The sequence below is a fragment of the Penaeus japonicus genome, unplaced genomic scaffold, assembly GCF_977035675.1.
Source record: "Penaeus japonicus unplaced genomic scaffold, GWHDUDI00000001_assembly GWHDUDI00000042, whole genome shotgun sequence".
Lineage (NCBI taxonomy): Eukaryota > Metazoa > Arthropoda > Malacostraca > Decapoda > Penaeidae > Penaeus > Penaeus japonicus.
In genome coordinates, this window is record NW_028234444.1 from 3,069,904 (window position 1) to 3,082,768 (window position 12,865).

Consider the following 12,865-nt stretch of genomic DNA (forward strand, 5'->3'; position numbering starts at 1 on the left):
AACTATTCAGTACATAAATAGATTCTAATATTAGTATGACATTTGTCATTTAAACTTTTAAAAAACGAAAGCACAACATTATTTTTTTTTATTACTAAATAGTTTGCTCAAAAAGGAAGTCTCACATAATATTTCACAAATATAAATATAGGAAATTGAAAACGGAATTTTATATCACATGCTCGGTGCTGTGATTATTTATTCCACCGATATTTCTCAAATCGAGGGCCTATTATATTTTCAGTTTTGAGTGTACTACGGTCTATTCAAATAATTTAAATAATGTAATACTTTTGTGAAGTTCGTGGAGTTACTTCCGTCACTCTCGCTCGTTGCTCTCATGTCAGCAAACACCTGTACACCTGCTTCATGGATCCAGCACACCCCTTCCTGTGACCCTGCACAGCCGCAAACCCGGCGCAATACTCGCTACCTTAGTTGTTGATTATTCCCCTTTTCATTCATTTCATAGTTCCTTTCCCGTTTCCTTACATCCTCACTCATTCCTCGTATATCGTCTCTCTTTTCCATGCCTCCTCACCGCCGTTTCTTTCGTATTTCTTCCTGTTCCACACATCCTCACCCCTGTTTCTCTCGTATTCTCTCCCTGTTCCTCGCATCCTCCCCCCCCCCCCCCCCCGTTTCTCTCGCATTTCTTCCTGTTCCACACATTCTCACCCCCGTTTTTCTCGTATCTCGTATTTTTGAGTTCTGATCTACTTTAGTATTTTTCGTCAAAACAAGAGCTTAACTAAGTCAGACACATTTTTCAATTTCATTTCATGTTGTTTTATCCTTATCGTTTTTTTTTTTTCTCAACGTCATCAAACTGTCTGTTTTATAATCAGCTCAAGCGTAACTTATACTATATGATCCTAAATGATAAAAAGGTGTCAAGCATTGACTGTGCGCAAAGTTGATACTAATGAAATCTTATTCACAAAATATTTGTCTCTGTCGTCAGCTAGGAGTTGGTACGATAATATATGTACTTTTATGTTATTTCATTATTATTCGTTATACGTAACCTCACCAATGGGACATTGCTTGAAACATAATATCATCACATTTACGATCTAGTCTTTCATCATAATTATCATTACTTTTTTATTACTTTGCGCAATGAGATTTGCAAGTAAGTTCTTAAAAGCGGTTATCTCGACTTATTGCAATTCATTACTTATGTTGGTGTTACTATTTAGCAATACTTTTTGTTTTTTTTAGATCCGACATGTTTCCATTATATTATCGCAACACGGAATCTATACACCTGTAACCCGATTACATCCGAACATTCAATCTGAGAGGAGTAGGGAAATTAAAAATTTTAATTGTCTTATGATTTATGAGAGGGACCAAACGGAGCCCAATTCTGGTTCTGAAGCCGCCTTTAGGGATCCCTTATGCTCATTATGCACTTTCTTCTTTACACAGATATTAAGTCTCAGTTTTCAAGTTGAATTATCTATAGAAAAAATAAAAAAAAAACAAAACAAACAAAAAATAAGAGGGTAGGAAAAAAGAAAAAAAAAAAGAAAACAAAAAAAAAAAAAAAGAAAAAAAAAAACCAAACTAAAACATCCTTAACTCTTTTCCACGCGATCAGTCATATACATCGCTGCAATTTCAGTCTCGATTTCTTTGAGAAAAAAAAAAAAAAACATAAAAAACAAAAAAATTAAAACAACATTATTTTTTTTTTCTTCCCTTCCGACAAGATCATTATAGCACGTCTCAATTATAAGCCAACGTTATATCTAAGGTACCATTTTGAAAAATATGTGACACTCGGCGCTGTTGATTGTTGACTGAACCTGTCCAAGCCAATCAAAACCCGAGCAAACGCTTGGAGTGGCTCAGACACTACAAATCCCCTGCCTCCCCTCTCCCCCTACTCTCTCTCCTGCCCTTTCACATCCCTCCTCTCTCTCTCCTCCCTTCCACGTCCCATATCACTCCCTCTCTCTCTTCCCTCTATCCACGTCACCATTCCTCAACTCTCCCTTTCCCTTTCAAACCAATTTTCCATCTCCCTCCTCTTCTCATTCTCTCTCCATCCCTCTTTCCCACACACAATCTATCTACTCTCTCCCCTTTTCATACCTCTCCTCTATCACACTTTCTTTACTCTCCTGCCCGTTTGAACCCTAACTCCTATTCACCTCCCAATTCACCTATTTCATTCCGCACCCTCCCCCTCATCCCTCTGCTCTCTACAAAACCATCTAACCCCTTCTTTTCTCCACTTACCATTTTTCTATCTTCCTATAGCTCCTACTCAATCCTTTCCCCATCATATTCTTCCTCTTAATTCCCTTCCACTCTCCCCATTGCTCCCCTCCCTCCTGTTCCCTCACCAATCTGCCCCTCCTTTCCCCCTCTCCAACCATCTCTCCTTCTCCGATAACTTCTCTCCTCACACATTTTCCCTCCATACCCTTCAACACACCCATCTCTACCTACCTCACCCCTACTAAGTCCTCTCACTCATTCCCCTACCTCCCCTCCCTCATCCCCCCCAAGAACCCCCTTTTCTCTCCACCTCCCCTTCAACAAATTTGTTCCATACCCGCATGCTTTTTCGAAATTACCCCCCCAAAATCTCCCCCCTTTTACTCTACCACCTCAACCCTCATGTTCAGTCCCACCATCTCCCCCCCCAGCCTTTTCCGTCCCCCACCAATAACCTCCCACTTTCACCCATTCCCCAACACACCTGCACTTCCAGCCACCCCCCCCCCCACCGCAGATAACTTCCAATCCCTCTCCAGCGCTCCCCTCAACCCCCCGCCTCCACCCCTTTTCCCCCCCACCCACCCCCCCCCCCCCCTTTTCCCCCCCCCCAACCCCCCCCCCCCCCCCCCCCAGGATTTCCCCCCCCAGGGGAAGCAAGCCTCCTGAGCCCCCGCAATGCAGTCCGGAAGAGGGAGAGTTCAATATCGGAAATATATGCAGGTGTCGGACCCCGCTATGCGGAAGGACGGTCATGTTGGGAAAGAGCCGCATGGAGTGAGTGTCGCTCGCATTATGGCGGGGATGAGGCTGCCAGTTAGTCAAGGTCTCGTCATGCACACGGTGTCATGAAGTGTAGGACATCGGGCCGTCGTATCTATATGGCTGGAGTCGTGTAGAAGTGGCGCAAATGCATGTATTGAATGACCTCTGTTTAATATTTTATATAACAGTGCGTCGTTTTCATTGTTCATGATTATAAACACACACACAGCAGAGAGATACACACACACATAGACATAGCACACACAGCACAACACACACATACATACACAAACACACATCACCACACATTATACACACACCGAGAGCGACTTACGCGCGCACACACACAACACACACACACACACACACACACACACACACACATCAACACCCTACAGCACACACACCACACACACAAAACAGCACACACACACTACACTACTACTACACACACACAAACACATCACCCACACCTCATAATCTATATTACTATATATATATATATAGTATTATATATAATGAATATAGTATATATTATAAAATATTATTATTAATAGGTATAATATTATACACATATATATATACATATACATATATATATATAGGTAGATAGATAGATAATAGACAGATATATAGATAGATAGATAAACAGATAGACAGCGAAAGGAAAAGAAAGAGAAATGTGTGTATGTGTGTGTACGCTCGGTAGAGTAATCATACATGTTAATCAAAATTTGACATTATTTAAGTTCAATATTTTATGTAAATGCTCTAGACATCCTCCGCTCATTATTACATTGGGTTATTGTTTTGTTTGCAATGGTTTTCGTATTCTTTCGCTTCTTCTTTAGTGTGTTTGGCTATCGTTACACAAGATAACGCAATTTGCATCTTACACCAATTCATGGCCCCTACATTTTTATTCATGTTGTGTGTGTATAGTATATAATAAATATATATTATATATATATAATATATTATATATATATATATATATATATATATATATAGACATATATATATAATAGTAATTATAATAGAGTTAACAATAATAATGATAATAATAGAATTGATAAAAGGAAATGATAATGATAACAATGAAAATGGACATACAGGTGGTGATGGTATTATTAGATTGATAATGATTACTAATTAATTATAATGTAAGATGTGTAAATATTAATGATAATTATAAAGGAGATGTGAGATTGATGTTAGTGATCGAGATGTCTGACGATTAATGATATATAATGATAATGAGGAGGGAAGGAGGATAATTGGAAGTTGTGATGAAGCATGAAAGATGATGATGATGATGATGATGATGGCTGTTTTGCCTAGCGACTTGCTGATAGATAACATGAATAACGATAATTGCTAATTGAGATGATGAGGCTCATAGATTATAATATATATGATAGACGGTGACAAATGACCTATAATTATGATGATGATGATTATGGTAATAATAATAATGATACTCATGATGACGATGATGATAATGTTGATGATGATGATAATGATAATAATAATAATAATGATGATTATGAGTAAGAGAAAGAGGAAGAGGAGGAGAAAGAGTAGGAAAAGGAAGGGTGGAAGAGCAGGAAGAGGAGGAGGAGGAAAATCAGGAGGAAGATGATAAAAAAGACGAATAAATGTTTCACAAACAACAATAATGAGCAAAACGACTAATATAATAACAATGAAAATAATAACACAGTGTATAAAAAATAAAGAATAATAAACATACTAATGATAATAACAACAACCCAACAGCAACAAACAATCATATGGTAACTATGAACAATAGTAATGATATTGTGTTTTATATAATCAGGGATACCAGCATTATGTCCCGAAGATCGACCGAGAAGAGACACTAAAGTCGCCAAGATCCATATCCACGTTTTCTTGAAATATCATGCACACCCTCGCATGGAAATGAGTTTGGTATTTTTTTTTTTACCTGATAAGCGAAAGATGGCGCGCAGGTGGATATACGACAGGTCAGGATTGATGCCTTACTTCAAATACAGAATCTAAAGAGAGATAATAATATAAAATTTGTTATGCCACAAGCTACTGAAAGCTCTACTCGTGCAACCCCTGGTTATGGTGCAAAAAGGGCGTAACTTATGTTTCGTTCTGCTTGAAATGACTCGCATCATTTCAAGTCGCAATGTTAAGATGTCAATTTGTTTTTGTAGTTCTTTTCTTCACACACACTGTAGTCGTTGTTTCTTGGAAGAAAAGGGGGTTTAAGCTTCTGCCTTTTCCCCTCAGCAAGAATTATGAAGGTGAGGTGCGTCGTAAGTTGGCGTGTAAGTGATCTAACCACAATCAAGCGACGGCCTCAGTTACGACGCGGAATTTCAATCATCTGTATCTTCTTTAATTATTCCAAAAGCCATTGGAAAATGAAACATGCAATTACACCCTTCAATGTCAGATTAAACGTTTTATTCTTATCTTTTTTATTTTATCTATTCATTCATTCTTCCCTCGGATATTTAAGTCATGAAAACGAAACGTCACCATTTCACCAGATGATCGTATTTTCGGGGGTGACATGCGCAAAATCACTAGAAAACGGGAATATGACTCTCGCCATTATGGACCGGGCGGAAGTCTCGCGCGGAGGGAAACTGGCTTGACTTCTGAATGTCTTTCGTCGCCAACTGCCTGTGATTTATCCTAGCACGGCCGAGGGAAAATATTACGCCTAAAACTTGGATGACAAGAGAAGAGGCGAAGGGGAGTTAATATAAGTCCTTTGTGTCGCCACATCGGCTGCAATGGATTTTTTCCTATCTCGATATCTCAGGCCAACAAAAAGACGGGGCACTGAAGAAAACAAACAGGAATATCTTATAATAAAGAATTGCGTTGAGTATGCATATTTAGTTATTACGAAGCACACACAACCACGAAACATTTACATCACCATACATACATACATACATTAACATAACATAATATTAATATATAAGATAAATTATAATATATATATATATATATAATATTTATATCTACATGTCCGATATAAATTACATATCAAAAAAATATGAAGCAATCAGACATAATATACAAGTAACAAAATTTTCCTTACAACATTGCCGGTTCTATAATCAATACATTATTTCTAAACTGAGACCAATATGTAAACAAATGTGATTAACTAAATGCTTTCAAATTCATCACTATAATAATACCACATATCAACTATAATTGGAAAACTTTGAGACAATAAGCCAATTATAGGGTGGGGGGAGGGGGGGTAACAAAATTCCTGTATGTCTACATGAATTTAATAACCACAGAAAGAAAAGAAATCAAGATTTATACCATTCACAAAACAATACCTTATAATCCTCAATTGACTAGTTTCCGTCTATCAACAGCGCGCTGGTGGTATTAAGCTCACATAATCACAACTTTATATAATTGGAAAGTTACCTTCATAAAAAACTAGTCACATGTATTACATTGTACCGCCAATCAGCACACTTTTCCGTCTCGTCCACCGTCCTGCTTTATGACCACCCAAAAAGCATCGGAGAAGAAGCGACTGGTACGCACAATATTATTAGTCTAGAAAAAACTAATGGTACATGTATATATATATATTAATATATAATAATATATATACCTTATATATATAATATATATATATTAACCCCTTATATATTATAATATATATATATATATATATATAGTATATATAATAAATATATATTTATGGTGATGTGTGTGTAGTGTATGTATATATATCATACATACATTACATACATGTAAAAAATATATATAATTATTAATATAATAAAATATATATCATAACTATATATATCATAGCTATATATCAAGTCTATATATATCATATCAATATATAGCCAATAATAATAATAGTTAATATCATATATATTAATATATTATAATATATTATATATCATATATGCCAATATTTTATATACATATGTATCAATTAACTATATACATGTAATGCACACACACACACACACACACCCACACACAATTCTTATCCAAATGTCGTATATCCAAGAATTTCCTTTAATATAACATTCCCCCACAAGAGCCGCAGTCAACAACATTCCCCCGACCCCTATCCAATAATAATTACGTCCCCCCCTGCCCTTCTCTCCCTCCTTCAGAAATCTCCCTCCCCTTAAAGCGAATTATCTCCGCCCATTTGGCTCCAGGAGAGCAACTCCGAATTGCAACTCTACTAATGCAGAGTTTCCTCGAGCGCTTTTGAATCACGGTAACACGACGTCGCCACGCGCAAGCCATCATCTAACCGTATTAGTGAAGAGAGAAGGAAAAGTTCTCGTTCGCATTCCCGCTCTTGAAGAAGCCGATTTGTGTTTAAACATGATGACTGCCAACCAGCGGCAGTGAATCACTAGGTTAAATATCATAACCTGATAACGTTTTCAAAGGTGTCCAATATAGTTCCTTTATCTGCGAGCCCTAGTTCGAATGATAGAGAGAATCGAGAGAGCGAGTGAGCTGCTAGGCGCGCTCGTGCAGAAGAGAGCGAGTGCGCTGAGAGAGAAGAGAGTGAAGCTCGGAGAGAGAGAGAGAGAGAGAGAGAAGCGGCGGAAGAGAGAGCAGCAGAGAGAAGAGAGGGGAAGAGAAGAGAGAGAGAGAGAGAAGAGAAAAGAGGATTAGAGAGAGAGATGAGAAGAAGAGAGAGAAGAGATGAGAGCCCGAGAGAGAGAGAGAGAGAGAAAGAGATTGTATGGGATTTCGAAGAGCGCGCGAGCTGAGAGGAGCTGTTAGGCGCTGTCGCGAGAGGATGGTGGCATGATAGAGCTCCTCGCGCACTAGCATAGAGGCTCGTAGCTGGGAAGGAGGAAGTGTGAGGTGCCCTTGAGGAGAAGAGCGAAAGAGCTTATAGCGCGCGAGCGGCGAGATAGTCGAGCGAGCGAGAGATGGTGGCGCGGCGGAGCGAGCTTGCGGGGAAAGAGGTAAAGAGAGAGAGAGAGAAGGGGAGAGAGACGAGAGCGATGAGACTGAGAAGGAAGAGAGAGAGAGAGAAGAGAAGAGAGAGAGAGAGAGGATTTAGAAAGAGAGGAGAGAGATTAGAGAGAGAGAGATTAGAGTTATAGGGAGCATTTCGACGAACTTTTTGTTCGTGTGAAAGGGAGGAAAAATAAACAGAAAAAAAAGAAAAAAAATAAACTAAGGAAAAAGAGGAAAAAAAAATAAAAATAGAATCGAGCTTGTTAGGCTCGCAATGACTTGTTATATTTTTATATAAATTAATAAATTATAACAAATTTTAATTATTTCATTTTAAAATGATCTTGATTCTGACGAAAGTTCATTATTTTTTTTTTGATACAGCTTCGTCGTCACCCAGCCCAGGTGAGGAAAGGAGTGTGGCAAAGCGTGGGTAAGTCGTATTCCCAACCCAACTTCACCGATATATCCAATGCGCAAATCAAATATGCACCTTACATCACAACCCGAACACTATACATACATTATCACGTCTCACTCCCAGCAAGCCATTGCGAGATATGGATTGCAGTAGCCACCTCTAACGGTCTAACACCCGCCCCCCCCCGTTAGACGCTGTGTTCTCATTCTCAAGAATCACGTACTAATAGTTCTTTGTACCTGTTTTATAATTGGGTTGTGCATTTAGTTTCATGACTTCATTTGTTGTGAAAGTTGGAGAGTGCCTTGTTTTTTTTTTTTATAAATTATTTCGACGCTTTTACCAGGCGTGACTTACCACACGAGACCGATACCCACCTAGCCATATTTAAAATCATAAAAGTAACCTGCCCCTCCTCTCTCTCCTCCGACCCCGCGGGGGGCTGGCCGGTTTCGCGCTTTTGACTTCGCTTTCTTTTCTTTTCGAACGCTCTTTTCTTGCTCGCTTTCGCTTTGCTTAATTTCTTTATTTTGCATATTATAGTATAGCATAACAGGATCGGAAGAAGGACAGAAACTAGAAAAATGAAGAAAACCTAGCTCTTTTTTATTATATAAGACTAAAAAATGAAGATATAGAAAGCAGCGACGCCGGCCGGCCAAGAAGAAGCAAGAAAGAGGCTACCGCTTTATAGAAAGAATTATAGAAAAAGTGAAGAGAAAGAAGATAGAATATAGATAGAAAGGATAGAAGAGGAAAAATTCCGCTCTTTTTTTCGCTTTTTTTGAGAGATCGTCAACGAGGTCGCATGTTTTTTATAGATGAAAAGAAGAAACGTATCTAGAAAAGAAGAAAAGAAAAGAAAAAGGATAACGTATAGAAAAACCGCAGAGATAGAAGAAAAAGAAAAGGAAGAAGAGAAGAAGAAGAAATAGAGTTATTTCTATCGCTTTTTTTTATAGAAAAACAGAGAAAAGAAAAACTAATAGGAAATTATAGAAGAAGAAAAACAGAAACGTTTCGTTAATAGAAGAAGAGAAGTAGAGAAGAAATTTTATTGTATTTTTTATAGAACGCCAGAAGAATAGACAAGCAGAGAAGTATCGAAGAAGAAGACAATTTCTTTTTTTATAAAGAACAAGACGTTTCTTTACTCGCTTGCTTTTTTTTCTTCTGCGGGTTTATCCGCTTATCTCTCTCGCTTATAGAAAAAGAAGAAGAAAGGAAAGAAGGAAAAGAAGAAACCAGAAAGAAAAGAAGGAAACGTTTCTCGTTTCGGCTTGACGAAACGCGAAAACACGAAAGGTCTCTTCCTCCCTATCGCGGAGGGGGAAGGATTTTAATATAAGAGATAATATAAAGGATATAAATAATGCCCATTCAATAATGGAGGAAGGATATATAAATAAATGGCATCCTCTCATTGGCGGATTTTATGAGACACAGAATCTGATCTTTGCGCATCCCCCACCATAGCCCCCCTTAACCACACCCCCAAGACCCACCCCTACAACCCACACCCCGCCCCCCCCCATCCAAAACACACCTCCCCCCCCCCATCACCACCCATCCCCGAAGATAATTCGTTGCAGGAGAGAGAATTACGCGTTCCACTTAAGCGGAGACAATATTATTTTCCGTGGGAACACACAGAATAAATATTACAAACGCGCTTTGTGAAGTGTTGGGGAGCGAGAGAGCGTGTGTTTGTTTTCCTCTGACAGCGCGCCCACCAATACACGAATATACTGTGCATGCGTGCATTCGTTCATAAAGCACGTTCACGTAGCAATAGACCGATATGAATATTGATTTAGATATATGATGGATTATATTTAACATATGTATTAATAATATATTCACAACACATTCTTCACACTACACCTCAGACACACACATCACACACACACACACACACACACACACACCTATAACACATATATATTAAAGATATAGTATTTATATATATATATATATATATATATATATATATATATATATATATATATTGTAATCGTTATTTGAAATCCAAACTGCCACGAAGCTTAAAGACATATGAAAAGTTGCCAGTGTGTTTTGATTCAACTTTCTGAATGGATTACAAATAGGACAATTGATAATTTTTTGTTAATTGATTACACAATCAAAGATTCAGGATCCCGGAGGTGAAAAAAATAGCGTAAATAAAAATTGGACTCGCGAAGGAGAAAAGATGGACCTAAGGAAGTTTACATTTTTTTACTTTTATCTAAAGGTCAGGGGTAAAACAACCTGGAATGCAGTTTATTTAAGACACTCCACGAACAAATAACACACAACGTCAGCAACTCACACACATCACCACACACACACACACACACACACACACACGTCACATATATTATAAATATATATATATATATTATATATACTAATATATATACATATAATTTACATATATATGTGTATATATATTTATATATATATATATATATATATAATATAAATATATATATATTATATGTATAATATATATTTATATATATAAATTATTATATTATTATATATATATTAATATATTATATATATATATATAATATATATATGATGTATCAGATACTAACTTAACACAATAATAGTATATATAAATTTATACATATGATATAAACATACCATACATATAAAATAATTATAATATATATATTAATTATATTATATATATATATCTAATATATACATTAAATATATATTAAATAACCATATATATATGTACAATATATATTAAATATATATATAATACATATAATACATATATGTAATATATATAATATTATCTAATATATATATATATAATTTATATATATAATATATATATATAGATATATAATTCACATACAACATACTACACGACACACACCATCAACACACACACACACACTATTATAGTATAATAATATAATATATATAAATATATAATATATTATAATATAATAATATATATTTATGTGTGTGTGATGTGTTATGTATATATAATTGTGTGTTTTCGTTTTAATATAATATATGATATATTAATATATATATATATAATATATATATAATACATATATATGTGTGTGTGTGTGTGTGTGGTGTGTGTGTGTGTGTGAGTGTGTGGTTTGTGTTTTGTGATTTCTATAGTGATATATATATAATAATAATATATAGATATATATATATATATACAATATAAAATGAGGTATATATATATATATTATATGAATATGTAAATGTAATAATATATATATAATATATATATATACATATTATATATACATTATATAGTACATATATATATAATATATTTGATTCTATATATATTATATATGTATTATATATAATTCATATTTATTAATAAATATATATACAATATATGTGTATACTAATATCTATCTCTATATCTAATCTATCTATCTATCTACTATAACATAGGTCAGATCTATATTATATATTATATATATATATATATATATACTATTAACTTATATAATCTAATTCATAATACATTTATAAATATAAATATAAATTATATGAGGGATCTGTGTTATATCGTAAAATCGGTCTATCTCTATCCTATCTATATCTTCTCTCTCTCTCTACTCTCTCTCTCATTAGTTTCCTCTCAACCTCTCTCCATCTCCTCTCTTCGTGCTCAGTTCGAACTCACTTCATCATACTAGCTTCGGCATCTCTTCTCGGCTCTGATTAACTATAATAATAGTGAAATATAGATATCTAATAATAAATATAAATTATATGATATATATAATTATATATATACATTCATATAATTACTGATACTATCTAATAGTCTTTTGGTTAAGATTTTTTGTCTCCATTTTGAAACGATTTTTCATTTGCCACCAGGACGAACCGACCCTTCTTTAAATCATTCAGTAATAAAAATTTCCTCCACGTCTCTTTAAAGTACTTCCAGAGCAATCTACTTGAGCACAAATTGCTTTTGGACGGTTCAGCACAGAATTTCTCCCACTTTATCAATAGCCCCTCCTGCTGTTTTATGCAAGAAGCGCCCTTTTAATATCTCTCGAAGACATAAAGATGGAGATTCTTAGAGCGCTAAGGAAAGTGTTGTGGGAAAAGGGCCAAAATTGTAAGGCTGCCTTGGTCTTTTTATTATTTATTGTCTCATATTTTTTTACTTTATGTATATATATGCATAGGCTATTATATTTACATCACACACACACCACACACACACGACACACAACCACACAGCGACACATATATATATATATATATAAAATATATAGTCTATAATATATAATTATAAATATATTAACATATAATATATAATAGTTTAATATAATATATATAGATATAGATATATATATATATAGCACATGATATATATAATATATATATATTTTAATATAACTACGATTATATAGTATTTAAATAGATATATATATCTATATCTATATA